This window comes from Acartia tonsa, chromosome 9 (genome assembly GCF_053477335.1).
Source record: "Acartia tonsa isolate MP-2025a chromosome 9, ASM5347733v1, whole genome shotgun sequence".
NCBI classification, from domain to species: domain Eukaryota; kingdom Metazoa; phylum Arthropoda; class Copepoda; order Calanoida; family Acartiidae; genus Acartia; species Acartia tonsa.
In genome coordinates, this window is record NC_137268.1 from 27,717,110 (window position 1) to 27,727,851 (window position 10,742).

Sequence of the window (10,742 nt, forward strand, 5' to 3'; positions counted from 1 at the left end):
AGATTAACACGGACTCAGTAAATATTAACAAATATTCTTAAAATAAAATATTTGATAAAAATACTTCAAATTTTACAATATACATTAAATATTTTTAATATATTTGGTTGTTGGAAAATTATTTGATATTTTGTTAAAATTTTACATCTTACATTACTTTAAAATATTTAATTTAATTGATATTGTGTTTCAATTAACATATTAGATATTGGATAAAGTTAAATATATCACTAAAATATTTGTATTTTAATTTTCAAATATTGATAAAATATACATACATTTTGATGTTTTAAAATATATATTATATTTAAAAATATTAAAATAAAAATATATTAGTAAATAAACAAATTAAAACAAGGATGACAATATCCATAAAAGCGTAGCTCTGAAACGGCAGGACAAAAGAACATTAACGCTTGTAGAGTGTGAACACTAAATAAGAATAAATTATATGGTGGTAGGGGACTTTCTGGTAACGAGTATAGAGTTGCTACGCTTCTTAAATCGTACCTAATTGTTATAGGAACCACCATGCAAGGTTTGAAATCAATAAAACAATTCTAATATGTTTGATTTAACGATAAGACCTAACCTTTCCGGACGGACAGACGGACCGACCCTAATTATTTGAAAATTAATTCTTAGGGACAAATTATTATCCATTGATGAAAGCATTTTGATTCAATAAAAAAATGTTCCTAAGAAATACTGTTGCATTAGTTGATTCGGAATCTAGAAATACCTAAACAAATAATTATTATTAGCCAAGCTACTCTATAATTTAAATCTCCGTCCGTCTTTCCTTCAAAAAGAAATGCAATTTCTCATCAACTATTCAAGATAGCGGGGCTACTCTATAAATAACGTTGTCCGCCTGTCCACCCATTCGTCTGTACGGCTAAGGGAAAACGTAAAATTCTAAGCTTTTATTGGCGATATAAAACAGATTTTTTTGTAAAATGTACAGAGAATTTAGTAAAAATTACTTACATTCCAAAGGGGGTTGTTAATTGAGAGATTCGTAGACATTATTAAAAGTCTGAAATGTATTAAAATAAAAAAAATTGTAGTTTTATAAAGAACCCGTTCAAAAATGACTGAAACCCACACTAGTCCCCAAAGTTTGATAATAACGTTTTCTCATTCGATGGCCTAACAACTTTAAGGACTTTTTTTTATAAATTTGAATTGGTTGGATTATTAAGTTGAGTGGCCTAAAGTTTCAATAACTAATTTTAATCTACAGAAAGGGTAAATTTGTGCATCATCATTTGGGATGTTCATCAATTTATCGGCCATTGTCTCATACTTTTATTTATTCCATAAGTTTGCTGGAGACATAGATGATCTGGACCTGCAGGAACATACCTGGAACTTAAAAGGACACCTATATTATTTAATTGGATGATACTGCCAGGTTTGTTGTAATCCGCTGCCTGCCCGGATGGATACATTAAAAAATGTCAACTGTTAGTGATTTATAGCCCTCTAACTTTTTCACATAGAAATTGAGAAAGAAAAAGCCTGAGGGCGGGGGGGGGGGCATTCGTCTTTTACCCGAAGCAGGGACTTCAAAGCTTTTATTTTAAGGGGGGTAAAATCATCAGAGGTTTCAAAGATTTATGGGAGGTAATCTAATGTATTTTTAAAATTGGAAGTTTTAAAAATTTAGGGGGTTAAACAATAAACACTCCTTTACCCCTTCCCTTGGACTGAAGCTTGCTATTGCTGGTCCGTAACTTTTATACATAATCATCCTGATTTAAAAAAAAACACTCTAACGAGATCTGTTTTCTATTATAATTACTTATTTTTCTATTAACCAAACTTTAAGTCAGTTAAGATCATTTGTATAATTAAAATTTTGACAAATGTTCAAATTATTTTCTAAATAAAAGTTCTTTTCATTTTATAAATAACTTTTAATGATAAAAAAAAAGTTTTTTTTATCTTTAGGAGGATAAAATAAGGTTTGAGGGAAGCAATGTAATATAATTTTAATTTAAGGTGGATAAAATAAGGGGTCTCCAAGTAAACACTTTTACCCATTTGATGTCTGTACCCCCCCCCCCCTAAAAAAAAAACCTGAAACCTGCCCTTGATCAATTGGAAACTGTAGAACCGGTTGGTTAAGCCGTTTATTAGATATTAGTGGACTTACAGATATCAATCCTGTTACTCAAGAGGTCAACGAATAATTCAGACAGACAAGTTAACTATAATAGTTATTAATCGCATCGTATATCCGCGGATATTAATATGAAAAATTTTAGGATTTTTATTTTAATATTTGTAGAAAATAGTCTATAATACGATACTATACATAAATTTTTAGAATGGCCGAGAAACGGTTCTAATCCAGCTGATATTTATTGATTTCGAAGCCACATTGGAAAATAGCCACTTTAAAGCAAGCTGTTACATAGACCTGCATTTTTCCTGCATTTTTTCCAAACATAAAAAAAGTATAAAATACGTAATAAATAAATGACCTAGATCAGCTTTGACGGTGAACTCATACTGTCGAGGATAGATACAGATATTATTGAAAGCAAGGACAATTGCGGCCTGAATAGCAGTCAAGAATCTTGAAATGTTTAGTTAAACAACATAGTACAATTAATGGAGAATGAAGTAAATGAAAAAAAAATTGCCTTTAAATTATTTATTTTTCTTGTTTTTTTCCCCTTATTGTAGACAAAAGCGCATTAATAAAACAGCAAATTATTGAATTTAAGAGTAGAATCACTGAAGTATGTTAAAATATAATTCTACTAGCGGCTTCGCCCCTAGCCTCTAGGGGCTTTGCACTATAAAGTTATGGGAAGTCAACCCTCCTTAATAGAAATATTCAAAAAAATTATTCTTTGTTTAATTACTCTGTAGTAAAATTAAACCCAGGTTGTGCGCTTATGCACAAAAATTTTAATTTGTACAAAAAAATTTCAATTCGTGAAAATTAAACCTAGGTTGTTCGCATACACAAAAATTAAAATAAAGAAATAAAAAAATTTGGGGGGGGGGAGGATTCATGGGGGCTTCGCCCCATGTTGCAGTGGGGTTCCCCCACTCCAATTACTGGTTTTTGTTTAAAAAATTTTTTTTAAATTTAAAATTTTGAAAGTGGGGAATTTTTTATTTTTGGGGGGGTTGGGGTGTCCCACCCCCCAAGAAAATAGCTTAAAACCACCAGAGGACCAGTAGGTATATTCCAAGAAGGGTAGAGCCCAATTTGATCAGCAGTTACTGAGACTTTACAAAAAATGTAAAAAAAAAATTTTGGGGGGTGGTTTTTTTTAATTTTTGGGGGGGTTGGGGGTATCCCACCCCCCAAGAAAATAGCCTAAAACCACCACAGGACCAGTAGGTATAATCCCTGAAGAGTAGAATCCGATCGGTTCAGTGGTTACCGAGTATCCCACCCCCCAAGAAAATAGCCTAAAACCACCACAGGACCAGTAGGTATAATCCCTGAAGAGTAGAATCCGATCGGTTCAGTGGTTACCGAGATCTTAAGCTTCAGACGGACAGACAGACGGACAGACAGACAGACGGACAGACATCAAGCTACTTTGTATTATAGACAAGAAAACAAGTATGATAACATCCTTTCGCAACGAAGCTCAAAATATCTTGGATGGGAATAAGAACAAGGTGATTCAAAGAGCAGATGTTTAAATCAAGAAAAAATTATTGAGAAAAATCACGAAACCTTTAACATATTCTTTAATATTTATTTTTTGTACTTTGACTGACAGACCGAATGACCAAGTTAATACTGAATGCTTAAATTAATGGAAGAGGGAATCTTCACATAAAATATCAACCCTCTGTACAGTATAGCATCCGAGAAAATCACATTTTCAGACTGACGGACGGACACGCAAAGTAAATTATAGACTAGCTTCACTATAAAAAAAACATTTTTATAATTATCCATTAATTGTTTCAATTTTGGTATTTATATTTAATTTAGATCTATTGTCCCTTATGTTCTTTTCTATATTAAGTCTGAGATATATTCGTCATTTCTATATTTGTACTTTCAAACATTATCCTATGCCTAGTCCTTAATGTTCTTGTAAACGGGTCATTCAACATTTTTCAGGAAGGTTTATATTGGTTCATGACAAGTTTTAGGCTATTTTTTATATGATGGTACATTACAACCCCGACGCTCTTATATGCTATGAGCGTAGCCACTGGTATAATACATACATTAAACCGATTCCCCCCCTCTTCTATTTAAAACTTTAATTTAAGACAGTAAAAAAATTGAGCAGTTACATCTAAAGAAAAAACATATCGGTTCAGCGGTTATTGAGATCCTTTGGTACGGACAAACAGACATCATGTTACTGTTATATAAGAATTAACAACTTCCTTACAAACAAACAAACTGTATGAATACCAATTTGTAAATCTAAAAATCACTTTGAACACTTTTCAACTCTTTGTTTTACTACAAAACATGTTTTTAAGCTGATCCAAATAAAATTGCGCGCACGGCTTGATTTTCAAAACTGATAATATTTAGTGTTGTTGTTTTCTAAGGGTTTTTACTTATTTTTCAGGGCATTTATTGTTCATTTTTAGTTAAAAGCGAACTATTTTGAGCATTATTTTTTTTTGTAAAAAGAATCTTTGAAATAAGTATTTTTCTTTTTTGATGGGGTAATAATACTCCCTGAAAAATTCACCTGAAAGTAGGAAATGCTGGCAAGTGGCCAAAATATTATGTCTTCTTTTGCGCACATTTTTTTAGGCATTCTAGACAATAAGAAATTATGTTTTATGCTATTAAGATTAAAAAAAGTAATGTTCTATTTATGGATTCTTAAAGTGTATTCTATAATTTTTAGCTTCCAACACTTTGTTTGTCTAAGGATAATGTATTATAGCTCTACTAGCAGTCAGGCATACAATTCTCCCTTGAAAGGTTTAAAACCTGACAATATTTTGTGGGGTTGTTAAATCCTAATCCCCCCCCCCCTTCCTTCTCCCAATTAAGTGAATCAAGCAAGTTTATGAAAAATAATTAAATAAATTAATGATTTAATGACTAAAGAATCTGCCTAGAAACAGTAAATGTTACGTAGATATATGTTTAAAAGAAGCACACATCATGTCTTATCCGCGCGCTTCAACCTCTTTTTCCAGTCAAGAAGGGAAAGGTAAGTTAGCGCAACAGTGAGGATTATTTGGTGATTTATGAAGTTTATAAAGCTTCTGTGGACCGCGCGGCTGTCGAATTCTGATAACTACCAGGGAGAAAGGGGACATTGGGTTGTTTATTACACTAATCCCCAAAGTTTTATAATAACGTTTTATTATTATTTGCTTGACAAATTTAGGGAATTTTATTGAATTTTGATTGGTTGGTTTATGAATTAAAGACCACTAATTGTAATTTACCGAAGGGGTTATTTTGTGTATTTTTATTGAGAATGTATAGCAATTTATCGGCCATTGTCTTATCACTTTGGATCTCTGGATAACTATACAATTTTTTGACAAGGATAATTTAGGGTATTTTTTGCTATTTGCCTTTCCCTATACACATTCTTAGTTTTCTTACCTATCTGTATTAATTTATGAGCACAAATATTTGGGATTAGGTTAATTAACAGAAAAATACTTCTTTTATGGCCGTTAAGCTTTTAAATATTACGGATTTAATTGCGTAATTTGTTTTAAACAAGGATAAGTTATATGCACAAGTAGCAAGAAAATATTATTAGAGAAATAAGAACGGATTAGTGTTTTTATAAAATAAATAGAAACAATACGATACATGTGTTTTCAACACGCCTAATGCTAATCTTTTAAAAATCTTTACACTAGTACATAAGGTTTCTCTATGCTCTAGTATAATTGTGGATAACTTTAAAAATTAACGTTAAAAAAATTAGGATCATGGAAAGAAAACGAGGTAGCGGGTTATTTCGTATTTTCACAGTTTTTTTAAAGGGTATCTAAGGTTAGGTAAATGTTAAAGATTGTCCCGTTGGGTTAGGATATAGGCCCCTCGCAGGGACTAGAAATAGGAGAAAAGCTAATGTGAAAATACGAGGAAACCCGCTAATTCTTTTTCTTTCCTTGATCCAAAATTTCATAAAAAAAGCTTTTAACTAAAATCAATTCGTTATTTCTAGCTGAATAGTTGACACAAAAAATTTAGACAACAAAATATAGATCTTAACATTCTTGAATACTCTTGAAAAATCAAATCTATTCTATAAAATAGGTTATAATTAACTAAAGGTATTTTTGTTATGACTGTCATATTAAAATAGGTTAAGTTGCATCAAACCACCTAATTTTCACAGAAGGGACGATACAACCGCCCCTCCACCCCGCATTCTGATGATATAGGTATAGTTTAGGAATAAGATATAACCAACAAGCGATATAAATCTAAAATAATATTTGGGGGGCAAATGGAGAGGTCGTCACTTTTACGATGTGTTGACCCCGAACGACAGCTGAAAAATAAGTTTAGGTTTCGTTTTTTTTTCGAATTAATTTTGTTATTGGTATAAGCTGGGTAAAGTTACATTTTATTTGATTAAAAACATTTTCAAAACCACCTTATGTTTTTGTCAACATTTCTTGAAGCTTTTTATAGTGCCTATAAAAAATGACGTAATGCTGGCCTTCTTTAGTCTATAAACAGCTTCGGTATTATTAAATAGTTAAAAATTTTGTTTCTCCTTGCATACAAATTGTCCTCGTTGTTTCCAACAAAATTTCTTTTTAAATATTCCTTTCAAAATTTTTTTAAAATATTAGATATGTTTCAATGATTTTAATATTTTAACCTAAACCAATGATGTCTTTTCTTATTTTAACATTTTTAAAGGGGAAACTTTTTCTATAATTGAGGTGTGTACGTTTGTACGTATCGGTTTGCTCTTTTAGTTAATATAGACATATTAATATTGTATTATCGATAATTTAGGTAGCGTAGCAACTCTATAATCCTTACCAGAAAGTCTATCCTTTAACTCCATCTTGTATTTACACAATTTTGCAATTTTGATTACAAATATATGTTTTGTTTATTAAATTTGACACTCTACAAGAGTTATTGTTCGTTTATCCTGACTTTAGAGCTTTGCTATTATGGATGTTGTCATCCTTGTTTCCTTATAATTATTTGTATCTTGAAATATTAGGTTTTAGAAAATAAATTTATTTATTTAAAGAAAAAAGTTAAGATCATTTTTTATAATTTTTAAAATCTAAATTAGAGGTATAGTAGTAATTTAGCGCATCGTATTATAGACATTTTTTCGTGGATATTGAAATGCAAAATTTATGAGATTAAATCAGCTTTGTGATTATTTTATTATTCGTGGAAAATTCTATTTGATATATACGTATTATGGTTTTGGTATATCTAACAGCCAGTTCTAATCCAGCGGATATTAATCGGTTTCGAAGCCATACTGGAAAGAAAATTACCATTATAGCTTACGTCTGAAGTTAAGCTACAAATTTTAACATAAACATGTATGTCCTCAATTAGAATATACTAAATCATTACTATCCTTCAAAGTTCCTGTCGAGCACTCACCCCCCCCCCCCTCCCCCCACTTATTATTTTGAAAATTTAGTTTTTCGTTTGTATGTTTATTTCTTCAGGAAAGGTACAAAGTTAGGGCACTCTATGTATAGTCCCCAAAGGATAGGGGCTACCGCTAGTTAAGACATATAGGAAAATAGGGTTGGGGGGGGGGGGGCGGGGCAATGCATATTTTCCTCTCTTACTACTGAAGTCGCGCGCCTGACATAGCAGCAGAATATACTTTTTTTACACCTCTAATAGGACGTCATATGGCTTGACTCACTTCCGAGAGAAAGTCGAGGCGTTACCAAAGCAACTTATAGTGCCATAAAAAATTACGTCATATAATACAAATGACCAATGATATGCAAGTATACATTTTACCATTTGTCAATTGAAATGTATACTGTCCTATCATTGGTCATTTTTATTGTATTACGTCATTTTTATAGGCACTATAAGGTGCTTAAGCGTTACCATTTTTTTCAGGACAATTATTCCTTTCCCTGGATGTGAATGGGTATCATTAGCTAATCAACAATCTCTTTAAAAACCTTTCAACCTGATTTCAATAGAAGTTTTTGGTAGAATCCTACAAGCGGCGAGAGGGACATTCAAAATATCCCCCCCCCCTTCTCTAATCATGACTGATATTATCAAATGATGATAAACAAAATTATTCCTTCTGTAGATTAAAACAATTAGTTGAACAGTTTGTAAATTACTAGTTAGGATCTAACCAATCAAAATTCAAAGTTTTTTTATCCAACAGATAAGATAAAACTTTGGGTACCTGTGCAATCTACAGTATCACCTCCCATTTTGGCAATCCGTTATTTTTTTCTAAATTCATATAGTCGACAAAAATGATTATTAAATTACTTCAACACAATGTTGTTAAGTTTAGGTGGATTAGAGTGCTCCAATTTAGTGTAAATTTTACTTCGTCTCACGGAAAATACGTTCATTTTATTCAGTTTTAAAGAAAGTTTATAAAGAAATAAGATTCATTGGCAAAATTAAGGAGTATTTTGTATTTTTACTAGTTCCCTAGAAAATTACCTTTTTAAAGCTTACTTATTGTATCAATGAAATTAAGAACTAAAATATCTTCACACAAATACCCCAACATGATTTTTGATATTTACTTTAGGCTATTTTATCTATAAATGATTTCGGGATAGTTTTATGCTATTTTTCTCTCCATCTGCACTCGAATAGAGCCCTTAAGGGCGAAGCCACTATAACAAGGAAACTTGTTGATCTAATCTCTGGATAACTTCCTATGGTAATTATTTTCATTATCATAACTAATAAAGATAAATATTGTAGAATTAATCAGATAAAAATATAATAATTAGCATTGACCTTGGTATCAGGGAGGGAGAGGACATTGGACATTTTATTACATAAGCCCCAAAAGTCTTAATATAACGTTTTCATATTCTTTGATTTTTATTAATTTTGATTGGTTGGTTTATTATATTAAGTGTCCATACGTTTGAACCACTAATTGTAATCTATAGAAGGGGTGATTTTGTATTGGGTATTTACATTAATTTATCGGCCATTGTCTTATCCCTTTAGATCACAGACTTGTTATACTTCCACCAATAAAAACTATGTACATAAAAAGCGCGGCAATAACAAGCTTATTTAATTTTAAGGGAAAATTCGAACGATACCATTTTTAAGTTTTAAGTTTAGAACATGAGCCGAGATTGTCACATTCTAAATTTAATAGCCTAAAACCGAGAGCTTTAAACATTAAGTATTATTTGGGGGATGGGCAAAGGTAGGGGTAAATTTTATATGAGGGGGGGAGGTGGTAAAATAAAAAAAATTGGGGGGTTATAACCCCTTTACCCTCCCCCTTGGACGTTCTAGCTGGGGGGGGGGGGGAATAATACCCCTACACCCCCAATGCGAGATCTTACGACTTACGAATGAACCTACACAAACATATACTGCTTTTAAAATTTACATTTTTTGCTTTTTAGTAATGTTTACTTTTTTTCTGAATTCATTGGATAATAGTTATTTATCGCATCGTATTATAGACAGCTTTCGGAAGCCATACTGGAATTGATATTTCTTATCAAATGTCTGTGTCCTAACAAGCAGACAGACGGACAGACACACACATTTTATTTATACATATATGTATGTATGTAAATGATATATATTTTGACCATTATAACTAATCAAAGCGACTAGTTTGGTCAGTTTAGTTTTGAGCGTAAAACAAATAACATATCTGTAGACAGTGAATCATTGTAAAAGTACAGCTTTAATCCTATTATATAAAGTAGAAAGCCCTTTTTCTCTGTAGTGAAGGATATCACTAACTGCTGAACCAATATGGATATCTTTTACAGTGAAGCTTCTTATAGATCCAGTGAAGGCTTTTAACTATTTTTTGGGGGGGGGGGGGAAGTATCTCAACCCTCAGAATAAAAAAGGCACTTCCCCTGAAAAAAAATTATTTTTCTTTATAAATCTTAGATGATATTGGGGGTTGTCGACTTCTCCCCCCCCCCCCCCAACTATAAGTGCCCCTAGAGTCTTTTAGGGCCGTAACCACTAGTTGACTACGCCTCTTAATAGGCGTTTCGTCGTATTTTAACAGTAGTTCTCCTATTTCTAGCCCCTGCGGGGGGCTCCAACCCTGCCTGACAGTCACCTAACCTAACCTAAAATAACCTCTCAAAAGCTACTGTGAAAATACGAAGAATGGCCTCTTAAGAGGCGTTGTCACGAAAGGGACTATACCCATAAGTTTATATCCTATTAAATAAAGTAGAAAGATTTTTATGTCTGTAGATGAGCTCTACATTTAAGGTAAGGTTCAAATAGGTCCCTGTATGGTTTTAGGATATTATTCTATCTTCGAATACCGAGCCAAGGTGTGCAGCCACAGTTATCCCATAATTATCCTTTTTGTAGCGAAGCATTTTCATCGATTTTAATTCAATCGGATTATTTAATCTTGGAAGTGAAGATGGTAGAATTTTTCCAGTATGGCTTCGAAACCGATTTATATCCGTTGGATTATAACTGGTTCTCAGCCATACTAAAAAATCATGTATAGCATAAGTCAGTGCTAAATCGTGCTTTAAATCATGTAAAGATATTTTTTAGATTTTAAGTAAAATCTTTTTTTTCCAGAATA

General features: G+C 31.9%; 1 protein-coding gene across 1 annotated transcript in view; it reads left to right on the top strand.

Moving 5' to 3' along the window:
• Nucleotides 1–6,641, top strand: part of LOC145328670 (glutathione S-transferase Mu 2-like) — a 72,747-nt gene extending 66,106 nt beyond the window's left edge. The window contains exon 12 of the mRNA XM_080172453.1: nt 6,623–6,641. The gene's annotated coding sequence lies outside the window, so the exon portion shown is untranslated. The remainder of the gene's footprint in view (nt 1–6,622) is intronic.
• Nucleotides 6,642–10,742: the final 4,101 nt, after the last annotated feature.